This window comes from Pinus tabuliformis, chromosome 8 (genome assembly GCF_031772625.1).
Source record: "Pinus tabuliformis cultivar Carrire ecotype Pingquan chromosome 8, CPIR1, whole genome shotgun sequence".
Classification (NCBI taxonomy): domain Eukaryota; kingdom Viridiplantae; phylum Streptophyta; class Pinopsida; order Pinales; family Pinaceae; genus Pinus; species Pinus tabuliformis.
The window spans coordinates 767975246-767997344 of NC_142294.1; the positions used below are offsets into that span (position 1 = coordinate 767975246).

At 41.7% G+C, this 22099-nt stretch overlaps 1 long non-coding RNA gene across 23 annotated transcripts in view; it reads left to right on the plus strand.

Annotated features, from left to right (window-relative positions):
• The first annotated feature begins 5736 nt into the window (after positions 1–5736).
• LOC149237845 (uncharacterized) overlaps positions 5737–22099 on the plus strand; it is a 56691-nt gene continuing 40328 nt past the window's right edge. For 16 of the 23 annotated variants that reach the window (XR_016246334.1, XR_016246335.1, XR_016246344.1 and 13 more), the window contains exons 1-2: positions 5737–7154; positions 10518–10631. This is a non-coding gene — a long non-coding RNA (uncharacterized LOC149237845). The remainder of the gene's footprint in view (positions 7155–10517; positions 10632–22099) is intronic. The other 7 variants (XR_016246350.1, XR_016246352.1, XR_016246338.1 and 4 more) reach the window with 2 other exon arrangements.

Consider the following 22099-nt stretch of genomic DNA (forward strand, 5'->3'; position numbering starts at 1 on the left):
AGATTGTTCCGCGAGAGATCAAAGAGCTTCAGATACTAGCACTGTCCAATTTGGGCGATATTCTTCCCTGAAATATGTTCATGCCGAAGCTTTGAGATTATTGAGCGTGCCGATGATCTCAGGAATTGATCTAGATAGCTTGTTATCAGAGAGATACAAATATGTGAGGCTCTGGTTCATTCGTTGGAATTCCATAGTAAAGTTACCACGTAATTTATTTAACGTTTAGATCGGGAACTTACAGATGAAGGAGGTTTGTGATGGAATAAGGAATAACACCAACGAAGGAATTTCTACCCATGTATAATATTGTCAAGGAAGAGAGGTTGTCAATTTCTTGGGGTATGGAGCCATTAATGGCGTGTTTCTTTATATTAAGTAATGTTAAAGTCCGAGAAAGTTGGCCGATGGCAATAGGCAAGGTACCTGTAAGGTGATTGTTAGAGAAATCCAATGCCTTTAATTTGGTGCAATTGGAAAGGGCTCCCAATATAGAGATTTTCCCAGTGACGAAGCTGCTAGTGGACATTATGATGATCCTGAGCTAAACCAGCTTGCCCAATTCTCCGTTACATGAACATGTAGGAAGACTTGAATGTTCAAAACCATGAGTGGAAGCTGAAATTAGGGCATCGTCGAGCCACACTGTAAGGACCTGCGGTCCAAGAACTCACCGCCAGTGCAAAGTGCGATGGAGAACGCACGAATGAATTGGAAGAATAATGTGAAAGTGTGAGCGGTCACGTATGTTTATACGATGATTGAGCGTGGGCGTTCATGGAGTAAAGTCGACGGTTGGAAGTGATGGTTGAGGGCGTTGGTCGACGGGCCGACCAAGCCACAAGCATGGACAAATGCGTTGGTTGATAAGTTAAACGGGTCGGCCAAGGGAATGGCATAACCGTGGACAACGTATAAGTTAGTCATGCGATGGCTCATTTGAACCATCGCTCAACAAGCATCTTCGCTCTTCCAACAAAAGGAGAAGTGCGTGGGAATAAGAGGTGGCCGCAGCAATATAAGGAGGTCACATAAGGTGATGCGCCCAACCTTGGGCGAGGCTACACGAAGGAGAAACGCGCTGTCTTAATCTTGGGTGAGGGCGCGAGAGGAGGTCGCCCTCCGAACGAAGAGAAGGGCGTGCACGGGTGTGGCGCCCGGTTGTGCGAAGGAGCGCCCGACGGTGAACAAGGGCGTGGGCGCCCGGTTTGTGCGGCGACTTGGCACGAGTTCTTGGGTGACTCGGGTGAGCGCCCGCTCGTCGTGCAAGTGTGCACGGTGTAACTTTTGGTGAAGTGTTGAGATTGTGAACGGAGGTGCGACTCATGCAGAGGCGCCCGTGTGTGGCGACTTTGAGACGTGCCCAAGTTGGGCAAACAACACGATCGTGCGACGAAGTGAACGAAGGGTTGGTGAGTTATGCGGCGACCGTGCGGAGGTGCCAATGAGTTGGGCAACCGAGTTTGCTGAAGTTTGAAAATTGGCTAAGTGTAAATTTGGGGTTTCCCAAGATTTAACTTGTACTTTGTAAAAGTGGAAAATTATATTGATTCGGGCAGACTCATATTGCAGGGAGTTGCCCCTCCCTTTATATTGTTGTGGATTTCTCTTGTATAATGTTGTTTATGTGAATGTTATGGGATTTCACTTGTATAAAGGAACACATTAATAATACTTGGTTGCGAAACACAAACTAAGTAGGATAAGTGGAATGTTAGGTGTAGTCTACAATCGTAAGTATTAGTGAAAAGAAAACGATTGGTAGTGCCGCACCTCGCTATAAGCAGTTGAAAGACTACCGCAGGTGTAGGGGCATGATAGGTGGTATCCGAGTTGGTGAATTGAATCAAGGAGTTGATTCTACGAAGACCGAAGACTTGAAAGGGAGTTCAAGTTTTGCAGGTAACAGGTGGAATATCAGGGTGATTCAGGTGAATGGTGAAATAGGTTTAGTAGAGGAGAAGCTTAGTGCTTGGGCCATGCTGAACGACAAGGCATGGCAGGTTTGGAAGAATGTCAAGGGAAGCTCTTGCTTACCTTATACAAGTTGAAGCATATGAAAGAAGAGAACCCCTGGATTCGAGATAAGCTTGAAGTCTTGGAAAGGAATGTTGAAGACGAACTTCTTCAAATTGGTTGGACAATGGAGCAAGATGAAGTTGTAGATTGTGCTGACAAGGAAGAGGAAGCCGTGATGACCAAGGATGTTGCAGATGTGACAACAATGGAGGATGAACTTGAGATTGATCAAGTTGGACCAGGATCGTGTAGTTTGCAGACATGGGTGGATGAGGATACTCACATGGAGGAGCCTCATGATGATGATGTAAGTACTATTGATACTTGTGTTTCACTTGAGCATTTGGTAGATGGACCGTATGCAGGGAAGGGCAAAGTCAGTTTGCCGATGCTAGGGAGGATCTTACCATGGATGACTATGATGAGACCTTGTATGGAGAAGCAAGGATTGTTGACTGTTGCAGGACTTGTTGGGGTTGTTTGTGACCTTATGATAGAAGGTACAAAGGCCCGTGACAAGGGAGGAACATGATGATCATTGCGAAGGATTGGGTCATGCTTTAGCCACATGGAGAATTGGCTAAGTGCCTGGCATGACTCATGGACAGATTGAAGGGCACACACTTGAGGTACGATGATGCTTGAGTGGACTTCTCATGGCCGAGACCAAGAGTAAGTCTTGGTGGAACCTTCAGTGGGGGAGCTATGATGGAAGGGACTCGAGAGGATGATGATATGGTTGGGTGAGCGAGTTCACTAGACCGAAGATTGCAGACTTGGATGAGGATGACCGATTGTTGTGATGGGTCTACTTGGTTGGACTACATGGGCAACTTAGTCATGGACGTCAGGTTGGAGACATGGAGCATGACAGTCTTATGCAGGGACATTATGCAGGAGCACTTGTAGAGGTGTCACTTATGGGCATCCAATGAGGAGTGCCAAGGCAGGGATGTTGGGCAGGTAGATTTGCTGGTGTGACATGGGGATGTTTTACTTATGAGCCGATGGAGAGGTTGTGCACTTATGTACAATAAGGCCATGGACTTGGATGGAGTTGTGAGCAGGCTATGGAGCATTCCTACTACATGGAGAGCTAAGGCATCTTGCAGAGACCTTTGGGCCGAGACTTGTATGCTTGCTAGAGTGTTGGTTGGAGATGACTCATGGAGCTCATGATGACATGAGGTTGTGACTTTTAGGGGCCTCATATATGGTGGACTTAGAGGATCTGAGGTCAGAGACTTTGATGCAGGATGGGGTGCATACTTTTGAGTACATGTATGGGAATGGCTTGAAAGAGTGACTTGATGTGGAAGATCGATATGAGACACTTTGGAGTGATGGAGTTACAACGATGATGATGCTTTGGTGGGACACTTGGGCATGGGTTGAGCCGAGACTTAACCACTTTTGACACATGGGAGCTGATTGATCTATGATCATGGGCAGCACATGGATAGATGAGACGGGTGTATACTTGTTTCTATGGCAGACTTGAGGGATGACACATTGCAAATATGATGGAGGTTGCTCCATGGACTTGGATGTGGCACATCGAGAGTCGGAGTTTGATGAGATGGTCGCTTCATATTGAGGAGGCACACATATGGATGATGATGTTGGGGTAGATGTGGCTGATTTCATGCAGCACATTAGTACCAGACATCATGAACATCATGTTGCAGATGAGATGAGGACTACTTCATGGACCTGAGCATGGCTTACACTTATATGGAGATGGATTCTTGATCGAGTTGAGGATGTGACGGGATGTTCTAAGAAACAACTGATGGTGGCATGAGGAAGTGCATTCTCATGGTTTGGGCGTGACAGTTGGACTGATCACCCGACTAGTTCGAATCATGAGGGGATCCAATGTACAGAGAGATGTTAACATTTGTTGGAGTATCATGGCAACAGTTCACATGAGGACGACACATGATGAGGTCGACACGATATGTTGCAGTGGGCATGTAGCTTGAGATGGAGGGACCAGCCTTCCACGATGGGGAGCAGCATGTGGAGATTGTGATGAGATGGTCGATGATCATGGATTGAGATGATTTCCGGTGTACGACATACCGATAGGGTGTATACCTTGGTATGGTGATCTTGGTGACAGATGGTTGCCGGGATGACACATGATGGAAACGGGAGTTCTACATATGTTGCAGAGATGGTTGTAGTATGTGGAGGAGTTGACATCATGGGTGAGACAGTTGTTGATAATCTTGGTGGAGGGCTACCAGGATGGTATGTTGTCGAGGATGACAACGACTTCAGGTGGAGGAGGATGTAAGGACCTGCGGTCCAAGAACTCACCACTGGTGCAAAGTGCGATGGAGAACGCACGAATGACTTGGAAGAATAATGCGAAAGTGTGAGCGGTCTCGTATGTTTATACGATGGTTGAGCGTGGGCGTTCATGGAGTAAAGCCGACGGTTGGAAGTGATGGTTGAGGGCGTTGGTCGACGGGCCAACCAAGCCACAAGCATGGACAAACGCGTTGGTTGATAAGTTAAACGGGTCGACCAAGGGAATGGCATAACCGTGGACAGTGTATAAGTTAGTCATGCAATGACTCATTTGAACCATCGCTCAACAAGCATCTTCGCTCATCCAACAAAAAGAGAAGTGCGTGGGAATAAGAGGTGGCTGCAGCAATATAAGGGGGTCGCATAAGGTGATGTGCCCAACCTTGGGCGAGGCTACATGAAGGAGAAACGCGCTGTCTTAATCTTGGGTGAGGGCGTGGGAGGAGGTCGCTCGCCGAACGAAGAGAAGGGTGTGCATGGGTGTGGCGCCCGGTTGTGCGAAGGAGCGCCCGATAGTGAACAAGGGCGTGGGCGCCCGGTTTGTGCGACGACTTGGCACGGGTTCTTGGGTGACTCGGGTGAGCGCCCGCCCATCGTGCAAGTGTGCACGGTGTAACTTTTGGTGAAGTGTTGAGATTGTGAATGGAGGTGCGACTCGTGTAGAGGCGCCCATGTGTGGCGACTTGGAGGCGTGCCCAAGTTGGGCAAACAACACGATCGTGCGATGAGGTGAACGAAGGGTTGGTGAGTCGTGCGGTGACTGTGCGGAGGTGCCGATGAGCTGGGCAACCGAGTTTGCCGAAGTTTGAAAATTAGCTAAGTGTAAATTTGGGGTTTCCCAAGATTTAACTTGTACTTTGTAAAAGTGGAAAATTATATTGATTCGGGCAGACTCATATTGCAAGGAGTTGCCCCTCCCTTTATACTGTTGTGCATTTCTCTTGTATAATGTTGTTTATGTGAATGTTATGGGCTTTCACTTGTATAAAGGAACACATTAATAATACTTGGTTGCGAAACACAAACTAAGTAGGATAAGTGGAATGTTAGGCGTAGTCTACAATCATAAGTATTGGTGAAAAGAAAACGATTGGTAGTGCCGCACCTCGCTATAACCGGTTGAAAAACTACCACAGGTGTAGGGGCGTGACACACGCCATATCATGGGAGATGAGGGCTTGCCACAACGGACAGACCACTAGTAGTGAAAGATTAGCGAGGTTAAAAAACATGTGGTTAGTCATGAATCACCTCGATAAACACAAAAGTCTCTAGGCATCCGTCCCCTAAAATAACGCTTTCGACGTAACCATATAAAATGTTCAATTTTTTCGCATTGAAATGCACATACAAATGAGAAATATATTTAACCAAAACATATTTGATAGCAAAGGAGAAACGATCTCGTAATTAAATTGGTCTACAAGACCCGCATGATACCCTTGAGGGCTCTCCCAGTGATGCTGCTACGTTTGGTCTAGACGACCCGCATGATACCCTTGAGGGCTCTCCCAGTGATGCTGCTACGTTTGGAACGCTCAACGGTACGAAAGAAAAGCACAAAAGCACGCTTCGTTTTTGAAAGAAAAGCACAAAAGCAAATAAAACAGAAAGTTTTGGTAGATACACGTATTTTCTGGAAGCCTTTGAAACCTTTTGGCAATGGCACCAGAGTTTGATATTTCAAGTGCGTCAAACAAAGAATGCATGTTACAGAGAGTTGACGGGTGGTTGGCAGCAACAATGGAGGGCACAAAGCATCGAGGGTTGATTGTCAAGCAGTAAACCCTTGCTTTTAACCCTAACTTTGGATGTCACATGCATACGAAGAGACTACGGAGGGTTTGATTCCCATGCCCGACACAAAGTTTGAGGGAGGGAGGGTGCCATTGACATTACTCGTTTTAAGAAGCCAAAAAACTACTTTCTGTTCATTTCAAGATGCGGAAATAAAATAGAAATGATCAGAATTAGAGCTTTATGCCCTAGGGCAATGATCTATACGCATATATGGATGCGAGTATCGTGCATCTATTGGATTAGGTGTCGGGGTTCCTTTCAGCCCAGAAAAATGGGCAATCACCACTTGGGTACTTCATCACTGAATCATTATGGCGGGTGTAGGAGAAATTTGGGGTACCACATGTTGTTGTGGAGAAGTAAACATGAGCACAGTTCCCGTCCCCTTCCTCCAAATGCATATAATGTAAAAAGTAAGCCCAAAATGCTGGTTCTGGCCATTGACTTAGGCAGCCTTACTGGTTTTGCAGGTGCTGGGGTTGTAGCATGTGTTATGATGGCTGCTGTGATATATATCAACACGATGCTTCTGATAAAGGAGTCCATTTCAATTTGATTCTAGGATCGATTCCAAGATGATATCATATTTATGGCAAGAGGGTGGCCTAGATGAAGCAGACCTTGCCAGGGTCGGATCGAATGGAAGGGATTATAAGACCAAACTTGATAATGGAATGATTGTTTCTGCGGAATCCCATGAAATGATGAGTACTTCTATCATGAGACAGATTCAGGATGAGTTGTAGGTTATAGGCACAGCCAGGCATATAAATCTTGAGGTATTGCAAGGTTATATTTTCACAGCACAATGCCCATCTATTAAAATATGATTTCATGACCAATGTGAGTCTTGATGGTGCTTTGAAGAAAATCAAGGATACGCAGTTGTAGCGGAGCTGGCCGATGTGGCATAAAATTGCAGTTGGCACAATCGTCGATCTCGACTATCTTCATTTTCAATGCAATGCCCATGTTGTACTACAGGCAATTGGTTTTGGAATAGCCATTGCTTAGAGGTAAACATGGTCTTCACCGCCAGCTTTTTCTTTATCAATGAATATTCCTTCGTTGCTTGATTCAAAATATTCTACAGTCATATAAGTGCGAACGTGTTATGAAAAATTTTGATACAGGAATATCTGTTGTATTAAAATGCATGCTAACGTGGCATTACTCTTGTGAACAAGCGGGCACTCTTTTGCAGCAGCTCTCACACATATTGCTAAGGCTTGTGTCAAACCTTTGCTCTGAAATTGTGATAAAATTAGAAAAAAGCACGATAACAATTTTAATGAGAGTAGCATTTTCATATGAATTTCCCATTATTTTTCATTGAAATAGTTTCCATATCAAAATTGAAATACAGTAAAATACTCCAATCTTCTTTTATATATACAGAGAGAGAGAGAATGCTTCCCTCAACCATTAATATATGTTGTACAAGTAATGCTTTAAATTTCTTAATAAAATATCATCTGCAATAGAAGAAATTGTTACATATTTATTGCCCCAGCTATACGCCTGAAGGGAAATACACAATTAGTCAAAACTAAGAAAAACAAGTATCTTAGTATGCCATACCTTGTCTCAGTTCCCTTGAAAACTCAATGTCGTTTGATTTTTGAAAATCTCCTTTTAATAGTTGTCCAATGATTTTACTTTCTTGGTTGCATTACTGCTCATCTCTACAGGGTCCAAACCTTTTGATCCCAATGTGAGGATTGTTTATGTCTTATCTGATCTCAATTCCTTTGAACCACATGTCTTTGATATTCTGAATATCTCCTTTTTGGATTTTCCCAATGGTTTTACCTTTATTGGTTTCACTACTGATGGATTCTATGGGATCCAAACACCCTGATCCAAATGGGAAGATTATTCCATTGGGTGTGATGCCCTTTTCCCTTTCACTTCTTGACTTGAATTCACCCCCATTCGTGTTCTTTCCTAGGGAATATTAGGTGGGGGGCTAGCATAATCTGCTTCAAGCTAGCAACTTCGGCTTCAGATTTGTTTTTGTTGCCAGGGTTTCTTTTTCTACTTCTATTTTCTCATTCATGGAGGAGCCATCCACTCCTATAAGTGTTGGTGTTCAACACTTGGCTATCAGATGGGATTTCTATTCCACTTTCCTATTTTTTTCCTAAGGGATTCTTGGAAGATTTTTCAGCATCCATTCTTTGTGTTGGACATGAAGCCACCATACTCAAAGCATAAGTTTTTCTTCTGGACCTTGCCAACTATTTCAATCAAGCTATCTTCATCCAAGTATTTAGAGACTGTTAATTTTTAGGACAACATGTTCTTTGCAGAAGACAGAAGTTTCAATTCTCTCATTAGCCCAATTATTAAATCATTAGCAATCATGTGAAACATTATTATGATGACAGTAACTGAGAAAAGAACATGTACAATAAATAACGAAGACAAGCCAAGACAAGAGGACACAATAAATTGGCTCAAGCCAGGGAATATCCCCAAGATGGGGAAAACCCTTGATCATATCTTCTTATTATTAATATCGAAAGTTCAGCAGAGAGAGAAAGTACAATAACTTAAAGTCAAAATGACTTGACAATAAAAAGATCCAACCTTAGACAAGATGATGGCTCAGAAGGCTGTCATTCCAGCACTTTGTTATCTGTAGATACCCATGGTCTGGTTAGGGCTTCTTACAATACACAGCTGTCTTGCTTAACTGATTCAAAACACCTCCTTCAAGTGCGGTTTATCCAGGCATACTAGGAGCTCCCCTTTGCTGGTTTCTAGGGCTGATCTGAGATAGATTAAGCCCTCAAAACACTCCTGAAGATAGTGACATATCTGAGCAGTCTTGTGACCTCAGAACAAGCTCATTTAGGCCTGCGTCTTAACTGAACCAAACCTCAGGAGCTGCGGCCTTCCTGCACAAGATCAACCTCATACAAGACAGCCATAAACTGTCTTCCAAACAATCCTCTGACAAGATGATGGCTCAGAAGGCTGTCATTCCAGCACTTTGTTATCTGTAGATACCCATGGTCTGGTTAGGGCTTCTTACAATACACAGCTGTCTTGCTTAACTGATTCAAAACACCTCCTTCAAGTGCGGTTTATCCAGGCATACTTGGAGCTCCCCTTTTCTGGTTTCTAGGGCTGATCTGAGATAGATTAAGCCCTCAAAACCCTCCTGAAGATAGTGACATATCTGAGCAGTTTTGTGACCTCAGAACAAGCTCATTTAGGCCTGCGTCTTAACTGAACCAAACCTCAGGAGCTGCGGCCTTCCTGCACAAGATCAACCTCATACAAGACAGCCATAAACTGTCTTCCAAACAATCCTCTGATCCACGGTTACGTTCATGATGGATTTCGGCCAGCAAAAGCTTGTGAGAACTGCCAAGAATTTCCTTTCTCTCCTGTGGCTTACTTGACAGAAGCATCTCGACCTTGATGTAGAAGAGAGAGACCCAACAACAACTAGCCCTTTATCCTCCAAAATCTCGGCTATTTCAGACAAAAATGAAGCCCTTTCAATGTGTGAAATGAGGGAGACGACACTCCAATATATACAATTCGTTGTGGTCAAGAGACGTGACTATTGGGCTTATTGAGCCGACATATAGGTGAGGCTGAACTTGCTAATTTTACATGGGAGAAACATAAATTCAAAATCATACTTCTCCTTAGCTGAATTTGATGATCTTTATATCGATTTGGTCCTCTTGAATAGAGGAATTCAATGGAATGATTATCTCCATCAACGGAGCTGGCTGGAGTGGAATTGGGCCCTAGTTGCCAAATTTAACAGAGACATCTACCTTTGCAACAACTTGGCAGAGGTTGTGAATCGTGATATATCTACCACTAGTTTATGGGAAGAAAAAATGAAATTTGGAATCCTCACAGTAGAGCTCCAATTTCACCTTGATATCACAGATTTTGGGGTCTGTTGGTTGCAGTTTTGCATGTAATAACTAGAAGCCCAAAATTTTGATTTGGTATGGAGTTACAGCCTAATATGACCTCGAACCACTGTTTTTAGATTATTTGTGGCCAGTGGTTCATATTTAGTTGATTTTATGAATTTCTCTAGGCAAGAAGGATTTGGATTGTAAGTATCCCTCTCTAATATGTTTTCACATTCACTCTAGGAAGTGTTTGTAGTTACCATATAATTGGGAGTTGTTTTAATTTCTTAACTTTTAGTTGCTTTTTTCTATAAAATTTTCTTGTGGGAATTGGATTGTTTGAATCAGTACTAGAAAAGCAAAATGTAGATGTTGTGCTTTCATCTATTTCATGGAGGATAATGTGTTCATGTGAAGAAAGTGCAGGGCTTTAATATCTAAATTATATTTGTATCAGTATTGAATTGGAAATGGTTTTATGTGCTTCAGAAACCCATCTTTGAATCTTCACAGTGGAGCTCCAATTTCACCTTGATATTGTAGAATACAGGGTTTGGTCACAATTTCGCCTGTGATAACTAGAAGCTCAAATTTTTTGCCCTGGTATGGAGTTATCACCTCCTTGAACTCCTGTTTTTAAAATATTGAATTGATATTTGTGGCCTGTGGTTCATATTTGATTAATTTTATGATTGTTTTTAACCCAGAAGTTTTTGTATTCAAGTATCCTTCTGTAATATGCTTTATGTTGATTGAGTCTTGACTCTAGGGAATGCTTATAGTTACTATATCATTGGGCGTTGTTTTAGTGTCTTAAGTTCTGATGACTTTCTTCTGTAATTTTTTTGTGGTGCTGAGTTTGTTGAATCAGAACCAGAAAAAACAAATTTTAAGTCTTATGCTTTTATCTATTTCATGGAGAATAAGGTGTTTATGTGAAGAGAGTGTAGGGCTGAGTTGCATGATACAATGAAATGAGTACGAGTTTCTGAAATGAAAATATGCTGGAAATGTGTCTTCCCAAAAATTTGGAAACAAGGAAATGCTATATACATGTATGTATGTATGTGTATGTATATAAAGAGCACATTATATTGAAATCTTGAAAGAAAGAATTATGGATAGATGAGCAAGACCATCCAAATGACAAACATAAAAATGATAAGTAATGTTCCACCATCGTTTTTTATCATTAGTATCACACTTTGCCTCTTGTCTAGCCATTGCATCTACCTCGATCCTCTAGGGAAATCAGTGAACTCTACCCAGTTTTGATGAAACCACCTAATCAAAGCCTTAAAATATGGTATGAAAAGCTTAAGTTTCCTAACCAATGATTTTGATTTAAGTGACTGTTACCCATGACAGGGGAATTCAACAATCCACAACACCAACATTGGGGAACATAAAGGGCTTGATTCTCTTGATTGAATGCTAATCCCATACCTTCATACACGATAGAATTCAATGAAAATGTTGCAATCCTACCAATCCTGAAATCCTGACAGCTGTTAAGTTTGCTGATTTTTGAATGGGATATGAAATTATATATCCTTCATATGAAGTCTGATGAGGTCATAGCCACTTGCAAACATCTTGAAATAATCAATGGTAATGTTAAAAATTCAAGTAAAAAGATAAAAAGAAATGCTAAAAGTAATTAATGGTAATGTTAAAAATACTTAAAGGATAAAAAGAAAAGATAAAGGAAATCTCAAAAGAAAGATAAAGAAAATGGAAAGATAAAGGAAGTGCCAACTTTTGCTTCAAGAATTTAACGTTACCATTAATTGCCAATATTTTTTTGCCAAACCTAGTTAAATCAATTCAAGATAGGTTATTTAGTGTTTGAAATGCATCTCATGGATGTTGTATGGCTCGAAAATGTGTGTCCTTTTTTGCATACTACAAAGCATATTTCCCACGAGTGGTACATATTCATATGGTCGGATACATGTTTCAAGGCCGTACCACATTGATTTCTATAAAGAAATGCACTTTGTTTAGCACCTCAAGTGGTGTTTACTGCGGCATACCTGCAGGGTTTTCATATCAGCAATACTTTTAATATGAATATTGAATTGGAAACATTTTTATGTGCCTTAAAAACCCATTCGCCAGGTGTTCAACACCTATCTACGAGGTGGGATTTCTATTCCACTTTCTTATCTTTTTTCCTAAAATATTTTTGGAAGATTTTAGCATCCATTCTTTGTGTTGGACATGAAGCCACCATACTCAATGCATCTTCTACATTTGAAGGCTACTTGTTCATAATTAAGTTTTTTCTTCTATACCTTGCCAACTATTTCAATCAATATATATTCACCCCGAGTCTTTAGAGACATCCACTTTTGCACGCTACCGGACATAGGTTAAGATATATCTATTAACAGTTTATGGGAAGAAAAAATGATGCTTCCCCATAGTACTTTGAATCCTCACAGTAGGGTTTTGATTTTGCCTTGATATCATGGATTTCAGGGTTTATTGGTCGTAGTTCTTCCTGTAATAATTAGAAGCCCATAATTTTTACTTGGTATGGAATTACAACCTAATATGCCCTCAAACCACTTTTTAGATTATCTGTGGCCAACGGTTCATATATAGTTGATTTTATGGATTTCTTTAGGCAAGAAGGTTTTGTTTTGTCAATATCCCTCTCTAATATCTCATGTTCACTCTAGAAAGTGTTCACAGTAACTAGATAATTGGGAGTTGTTTTATTTTCTTAACTTTTGTTGAAATTCTACAAGGTGTGCAATAGAACAATTTTTGCCAGATAATTATTCCTAATGATTTTTCACAGCGTATTTTATGCCACTGCTATCATTGAATATTTATACTCAGGAAATCTCAACAGTAAATGCAGCAAAAACAATAAAGATTATATAGAAAGACAACCATGCACAATTGAGAGAATATTTTTATCCCGGGAAACCCAAACTTGGGAGAAAGCTTGACATCATTTCTTAGGAGAAATTATTCTTCAGCAAGGTTTACAAATCAACATTTTGTCTAGACATTTATGCCAATAATTGAATTCAAATACTGGTCAAACCTGGTCAAATTATCTGTTGGTAAATGTTGGTCAAACCAGCCAAAATACACAGAAGTCAAAGCTAGGCAATCACATGGTCAAAACTAGATTGCAGTCAACTTTGGCCTTGTGGTCAAACTTCAGTACTGCAGTCAAATCCATTGGTCAACATTTTGCACGTGCAGCCATTCTGCAGCCAAATTCAGTTAATGCCATGCGGTCAAATCTAGTCCAACCTCTGAGGTCAAGCGCGGTTAATTCTGGTCAACTCGGTCCAAAAACAGTTAGGTCAATTTTTGTCAAACAGAAAAAACTCGTTGGTCAAACTTGTCCTTCTCACACGTGCGGTCTCAAGAGGAGAAATGGAAATGATGAAGAGAGAGAGAGAAGACTTGCTCTTGCTTGTTCTTCAAATGAGACATCACAATGTCTTATTTATACATGTCAAAGGGGTGTGACAGCCCAAGGGACATGTCCCTTCACTAGTTGTCTGACTTGACTTTTTCTTGGGCTGACTTGTCTTAGTAAAATAAAAATTTACGTAATTTATCTAGGGCTGACTTGAAGACCCTTTAGCCATGCAGGAATACCTCCCAATGCTGCACAAAAAATCAAGACTCCCTCTTAACGAGGGAGGTATTCTTCTTAGTTGAAAACATATTTCTCCTTACTTGAAATTTCTCCTCCACAAGAAAAGTTCATGAGCTTGCTATGTTGATGTAATGTCTTCTCACATGCATGTCTATTTATATAGATCACTCCATCCTGGAGTAGGCAATGTGAGTATCATGGGCCATTTTATCCCTAGCCATATTAGCATGGCTCCATGGGTAAATGTATCTCCCCTGGTTAAATCAGCATGACCTAGCCAAATCAACATGGCTTCTTAGGAGAAGGTCTGCCCCTAGGCCCTAGTTTTTATACTATGTATTCTAGCTGTACTAGTGATCGAGGGCCATGATCCTTGGTACGAGAGCCCCATGATTCTTTTATTGTTGGATTAATAAAATAATCGAGTTTTGGGCTCAACTCTCTGTGTACTTTATTTGGTTTCACTGTTGAAGGTTTTTTCTGTGCAGAGTGCTAGAAAGTTGAGGGTTCCTAGTGTGTTTGTGTGCATGATTAACTTCAGACCAGATCTAGGGCTCAAGGAAAATTCAACATGGTATCAGAGCTTCTTTGAAGAGCACGTGGGTCAGAGTGTGCACAAAAGGTAGAGTGAGTCAGTGGAGGTTGTGTAAGTTCAGAGGGAGTCTAGCTTGAAAGGGAGATTGCGAAGGATTATCAATTGCCCTATGGAAGTTTGAATCTTCAGGTTCTAATGAGATAGAGAAGTTTTCAGCCCATGCATGGTCAACTATAAACCATGAGAGAACATTCATGGCAGTGCAAGGAAAGTCGTAGATCTTGCGAGCATAGGCATGGATCATGCTGGAAAAGTCATGTTGCATGCGAGAATACCATGCAAGACAAATCTTGGCCAAGTACAAAGAAGTTGTGGCACATACAAACATGGATATGGCTATGCAAGGAAAGTCATGGCTCATGCGAGGATGGTCATGAGAATGCAAGGAAAGTCATGACTCATGCGAGGATGGTCATGAGAATGCAAGGAAAGTCATGGAGTTGGAAGCATGAAGGAAATACCTTCCTCACTTAGAGGGAGTGTTAGATTTTGGGTAGCTCGAAAGGTATTTTCGAGGAAGGATAACTTGCCAAAAAGAAGTTTGTTGGGTGATCTAACCGAAGTGGGGTTTTGGACCCAAGGTAGTGGGTTTAGGACTAAAAGAGAAATAATAAGTTATTCTAAAGGGTCCAGAGGCTAAAACCCTAGATCTAGAGGTTTCCTAAGTGACCCAAGGAAAATGATAAATAGAGGAGGCCTAAGATGAGGCCTCACACATTATGTGCAAGAGAGATGTGATCTCTCTTTTACTAAGAGTGCCCTAGGAGGGCCAAGTTTTGCTGAAGGAGGCCAAGATACTCCTATTCTAAGAAGGCCATCAAGGGAGCAAGGGCAGCGGGGGCTAAAGAGTAAGGTCGAGGAGTTGAAGGCCTGATCTAAGGCCAATGTGGAAGTTTATCCCATGTTCCTGCTAGCTGTTGTGAAGAAAAGTCGGAGGAAGGGTTTAGGGTTGAGCCAAAACACCATAGTAACTCATTTGAAACAAGCAAATCGAGTTGAAGAAGAAGAGGAAGAACCTTAGAGAGTTGTAGTAGGAAATTGTGCAAGTTTATGGTCTATTTCGTGTTGGAAGGAAGGTCGAGTTTGCTCAGGAAAAGGTCGAGATTAATCTGTGTTTTCTATGCCATAATAGGGCTTTGTCCAAACCAAGTTTAGGAGGAAATATCACCAAGATTATGGGTATAATTTGTGCCCTAATTAGAGTCTGTTCAAGTTGAGTTAAGCCATCTAAATTCAGTGGGAGGTCTGTGTATTGTTCTATGTATAAGGAAGAGGATCGAGCCATTGGAAGAGGTCTTACAAGCCACAAATTAGACTGTTGTGGAGGGACAAAAGGCCATAAGTGTTGCGCTGTGTTTTTGTGGTAGGCCAAGCCCCCTAGGGAGGCCGAAACTAGTATCAGAGCCTTGGAACAAGAGTTGCGAGTTAGCTTAGTTGCAGAGAGATGGCTCTAGGGCAACGAAGGGACTAATGCATTGGAGTTTTGAGTTGCTAAGTATTGTATCTCAGTTTGTTTACAAACAAAGTTATGAACAACGTACTATAAGGGAAAAATGCATAGTGGCTTTGAATGGAAATTATACTAAGAGTAGTAGACCTACTTGGAAGATGATATATGCAAGTATTTGGGGTGGCCAATACTCAGTGAGAAGTTGGTGGATAGAGAAGTACAAGGAGGTGCTTCTCTGTAGTTAATATTAGAATATTCCTATTTAGTATTTAATACTCATTCTTCTAGCTGTTGCTATTTTTATTCGTTTAAGCAGTTTCTTAGATGAAACTGAGTGTTTCCAAAATTCTACATAGAAACTTGATGTTTCTATTATTGTAAATATCTCTGTATTATCATTGAGCTTCTTGCTCATTTGTAATTAATTCATTCAATATTCTTTTATGGTATCGGAGCCAGAAAAAGAGATTTCTTGAACAGTTATTCTCTTCGCATCCTAATCTCTTGAGTTCTTTCATTCCTTTCTAAGGTCGAGCCCTCTGTAAGCCAGGTAGCCTTCACTGAGTCTTAGCCTCGGCTTTGCTCACTGTGATAAAAGCTTACAGTCGTCTATCTCGATACAGAAATGGATTCTTCTCCTGCATTATCATTTCTTCATGTCTAAGCATTTTTTTTTGAGAAACTCTAGGATCTGGTTTAGAACAAAATTGCCGATTCTGTTTGGATAATCGCAGTCGGTTCTTCCTGCACCTCTGTCGTGTTCTCATAGGGCAGCAAGATCTTGGTGTCAGAAGTGGGATCTCCACAGGGTTTTAAGAAGGGACAGGGCGTGCAGCCATATTCACATTCTCTTCGATCAAACGGTGGCATCGAGAAATTCCGCAGAGCCTTGCACTTCATCCGCGTCGTCCATTTGATGGGATCGTGGTCAAACGAAGAATTTTTTGCCGTGGCACTCGTGTGTTAAAAAGGGCACTTACGACTTCTGATTAGACAAGGGAGACGGAATTGGCGTAAGCGTGTCGGGTATTTTTTTTATATCGTTCTCGCCCACGTATAATCGTTTTTTTGGTGTGTCGGGCATTATTTTTTTTATATATCGACCTGATTCCAATCCGGAAGGCAACAGAGGCGAATAAAAAGGCCAAATTCGATCAATCTGGCATGGCATCGGGGGCCCAGCTAAAGACAGATTAGTAAGGTGTTTTCGTAGGAACCCACCTGTGTTGTCGGCCCTCCACGGATTTTCTGCCCCTAAAGTTAGCGAATCAGCACAATTTGTGAGACGAAAAAGGACGTCGGCCAGGCATTCGCTTTCGCCGGATCCAGATCTGACCCCTCGGGGTTTCTCTTCTCGCTGGCAGTCATTACTAGAACTGATATTGAATTTCCCGTATAGTAGCGGCAGTCATCGTGAGTACAGGGAACTTGGGTTCTCCATTATTTACGGCAGCAGCAAGAAAAAAAAATTAGCAGAAATTCAAAAGCAGTGTGTACAGTTGCAGAGTAAAACGGAAGGTTTGCAATTTTCTGTGGAGATTTATTTCTGCTGGGTAGATATATATATATATATATTTTAAAAACCTGTCTTGCAGAACAAATTCTGTTTTTTGATTTGCACCAGGATAAGCGGGCAGCTACATTAAAATTTGTGTCAGACTTCTGTTTTGAAAATGGCCACGCTCACCAATCTGATGTTAGAAGGAAATCAACGTTTTAATGGCAGCAACTATAACATTTGGAAACAAAGGATGTTGACCATTTTTGAATACAGGCGTCTTGATCAGCTCATTTTGGGCAAAGAGCTTCGTCCCGGTACAACTGGTACCGATCAAGATAAATTTGATGATCGAAATCGAGAGGCTGTTATGCTTCTCAAGCTCTCTGTCGCTGATGATCAGTTACCGCAGATTCCTTCTGGCAAGACAGCTGCCGAGATTTGGGAACAGTTGAAAGAACTGCACGAAACATCTGACAAAAGCAGAGCTTTTTTCCTCAAAAATCAGTTGTTCTCCATCATGATGGACGAACATATGTCTTTACAGGAACATCTCAACAAAATTAAAGACATTCGAGATCAGCTCGAAGCTATTGGTAGGACCATGGAGGAAGAAGATATGGTAGTCATTACGTTGAAAAGTCTACCGAAATCTTATGAACATTTCATAGAAACACTCAACATTACCACCACAAATGTTGATTTGAAGTTTCCAGAGTTATGCACCAAACTCCTGCAGCAGGATCGCTGGAAACAACGGTTTGGTAGTGGTGCTTCATCAGTGTCTTCGGAAAATGCATTTGCTGCAAAATATCAGTCCTCTCAGTCCTTTCAGCAGAAAGGCTCTTCTTAGCCTTTTGATCCTGCTAGGAAGAAAAGTGTGCAGTGTAATTACTGTCACAGGTTCGGTCACATGAAGAAAGATTGCCGACAGAAGATTGCTTCTGAACAGAAGAAACAGGGAGGGCCCCATCAGACAGCAAATGTTGCAGAACATTCTGAGCAGACAGATTCTGCCTTTTACGCCTTTATGGCTAAAAGGTCTTCAGATCATGTTCCTTCCTCTGCCTGGTACATTGATTCTGGTGCATCACGCCATTTCTCTCACAGGCGTGATTGGTTTATTGACTTCTCACCTTTCAGTGATTCCGTGGTATTTGGCGGAGGTGAAAAGTACACAGTAGTTGGCAGAGGTACAGTTCAAATCCAGTCTGGTGGGCGCACACTCATCTTTCTGAATGTATACTATGTCCCTGGTATGGAAATCAATTTGCTGTCTGTCAGCCAGATTATGAGGAATTCTCCTCAGCTTGATGTAGTGTTCAGTGCACACAAGTGCTCTATTATTGACAGGGAGACTAGTCTAACAGTTGCTGTTGGCCTCGAAGACCATGGTCTATACAGACTACTTGACACCGGTGACTCTTCAGAAGTGGCTCTAGCAGCACGTGTCTCTCCCATCAGCACTCTATGGCATCAGCGATATGGGCATCTAAATATGCAGTATCTCTCTCAGCTCTCTCGGGAGGGACTTGTGTCAGGATTACCTGATATTCAGACTCAGCAGTTGGGGGTATGCAGCGCCTGTCAAGCGGGAAAGCAACATCGGTCTTCATTCAAGGATGGAGAATCTTGGCGCGCATCTAAGGTACTCCAGTTACTTCATGCTGATATTTGTGGTCCTATGAATACAGCTTCTATCACTGCTTGCAAATATTTTTTACTTATTGTTGATGATTTCAGTAGAAAGATGTGGGTGTATTTTTTAAAAAATAAATCTGATGCACTTAGTACATTTCAGAAGTTTAAAACCATAGTTGAAAAAGAGTCTGGCTGTAACATCATGACCCTTAGGACCGACAATGGGGGGGAATTTTGTTCTTCAGCTTTTGCCAACTTCTGTGATATTCATGGCATCAAACGTCAGTTAACCACCCCCTACACTCCTCAGCAGAACAGTGTTGTCGAGCGTCGCAACCGCACGGTTGTTGAAATGGCTCGTTCCATGCTACAACACAGGAGTGTTCCAAAAAAATTCTGGGCTGAAGCAGTATTTACTGCTGTTTATCTTCTTAACCGATCACCTACTCAGGCTGTTAAAGGGAAGACTCCTGAAGAGGTTTGGTCTGGCCGTAAACCTAAGATCAGTCACCTCAAAGTATTTGGCTCAGTTGCATATGTTTGGATTCCACCTGCTAAGCGCTCTAAGTTGGATTCCAAAAGCCAGAAACTCATGATGACAGGTTACAGTGATCATCACAAGGCCTATAGGCTGATAGATATAGCCACCGGTCGTCTTAGCTTCAGTCGTGATGTAGTATTTGATGAAGATAGAGGATTCTTTCAGTCTTCTTCTTCTGAGCAGTATTCTGAGGATCAGCCTCACAGTGTTCTTCTTCCGGTCGGTCCACCTGATGGGAGGGATGATATAGCATCAGTATTTGATAATACTCTATCTGAGCTTCCTCCAGAAAACAACCCTCCTCTTGATGCCCCTATTGCTCTTGAGTCTTCTCCACCTCCTCCTGATATTGGTTCCTCTACTCTTCGGCCTAAATGGTGGGCTAAAACCATTGGTGATCTCCGAGATGATGAGCTTCTTGAAGGTAGAATTTCTAGACATAAGAACAAACAACAGTCTACAGTCAATTTTGCTCTTATGGCTAACCTTCACAGTATTTTTGAGCCTCAAACCTATTCAGAGGCTAAGGGTACATCTGAGTGGGAACAGGCTATGGAAGTCGAATTCCAGAGTCTTCAGAAGAATCACACCTGGACACTTTCTGATCTTCCTGCAGGGAAAAAGCCCATAGGCTGCAAATGGGTGTATAAAGTGAAATACAAAGCTGATGGAACCATAGACAAGTATAAAGCTCGTCTTGTGGCTCGAGGGTTCTCACAGAAGGAAGGCATCGACTATGAAGAGACTTTTGCTCCTACAGCCAAGATGAGTACCATAAGGCTTGTCCTTGCCCTAGCAGCTCAGTTCAATTGGAAAGTTCATCAGATGGATGTAAAGAGTGCTTTCCTAAATGGTGATCTCCAAGAAGAAGTCTACATGACGCAGCCTTCAAGATTCAAGGTTGCTGGTCAAGAACAGAAAGTGTGTCGATTAGCTAAAGCCATTTATGGATTGAAGCAAACTCCTCGGGCTTGGTACATGAAAATTGATCAGTACCTGACAGATTAGGGTTTTCAGCGGAGCCCATCTGATGCAAACCTGTATATCAAGCATACTGCTGATGATATCTTGCTTGTGGTTGTCTATGTGGATGACCTTATCATTACTGGCAGCTCTGCACATTTGATCCATGGGATCAAAGAAGATTTATGCAGAACTTTTGAGATGACAAACTTGGGACTTCTTCATTACTGTCTGGGGGTTGAAGTTTGGCAGACTGAAAATCATATTTTTCTCTCTCAGTCCAAGTATGCAAAAAATCTTGTGGACAGGTTCAGAATGCAGGATTGCAAACCAGCCACGACTCCTATGGAACCAGGGCTCAAACTTTCATCACAGTCATCCTCTCCCCTTGTGGATGAAACTTTATTCAGGCAACTAGTGGGCAGTCTAAGGGACTAATGCATTGGAGTTTTGAGTTGCTAAGTATTGTATCTCAGTTTGTTCACAAACAAAGTTATGAACAACGTACTATAAGGGAAAAATGCATAGTGGCTTTGAATGGAAATTATACTAAGAGTAGTAGACCTACTTGGAAGTTGATATATGCAAGTATTTGGGGTGGCCAATACTCAGTGAGAAGTTGGTGGATAGAGAAGTACAAGGAGGTGCTTCTCTGTAGTCAAAGGAGGCAAAGGACTTGCCAGGTTTTAAGTAAAATGTGGATTGAAAGGGCTGAAGGAGAAGTGCTTCTCCAACAAGTAAGCTGTGTATTTGTTCTTGCATTGTCATTGGGTAGATTGCAGATTCCAGGCCCTAGTTTGTATACTATGTATATTAGCCATATTAGTGATCGAGGGCCATGATCTTTGGTATGGGAGTCCCATGATTTTTTTATCTATGGATTAATAAAATAATCGAGCTTTGGGCTAAAATCTTTGTGTACTTAATTAATTTCACTGCTGAATATTTCCGTTGTTCTAAAAAGTTGAGGGTTCCTAGTGTGTTTGCATGGGTGACTAGCCTTAGACGAGATCTAGGGCCTAAGGAAAATTCAACACCCTAGTCGTGGCATCAAAACGACTATAAGAAAATCATTTGTATAGACTGAGCCCTAAAAGTTATCTGAAGCAAGCTTGGAGTATTGGCTATCTTATATAGACATTGTTGTGAAGCTACCTTATTGACAATTTTGGTAAGATTTCTTAAGCTTATTTCTACCTTCTGTTTGAAGCATTGCTGAACCAATTTTTTGCGACCTACATTTGAAGAAAAATTATGAACCTGTTTTGTAGCTCTATACGAATTTGACTGAGCCCAAATTCATCCTTGGTTAGGGCAAACTTGAAGCCACTTTCAGAGGTCATCTTGAGATCACTATATGGGTTATTTTGACCTTGTTTGCTTAGTGCAAATTTAAAGCAGATCTTAAAGTTGTTCTTATAGACCTTGACATTATTCTTGTAAAAGATTGGAACAAGATTTTGAAGTTATCTTTATAGAAGTCTTGGGGTACTCCAAATCATTATGAAAGGAGCACTCGACATACTCCATTCAGTCATCAATTTGGAGGATCATCATCTATTAATATCTTTGTTCACTCATGCGAAAAGGAAGATTTTTGAGTTAAGAAGGCCAAAATTCTTGTGTGTGTGGGAGGGATGAAGCCCTAAAGGAGGTCGAGAGCCTCAGTTTGTAAGAAGAAGGGACCTTAACCTAAATTCTGGGCAGTCGAGATAAGCAAGAGGAAGATAACAACTTGGTTTGAGGCCGAGC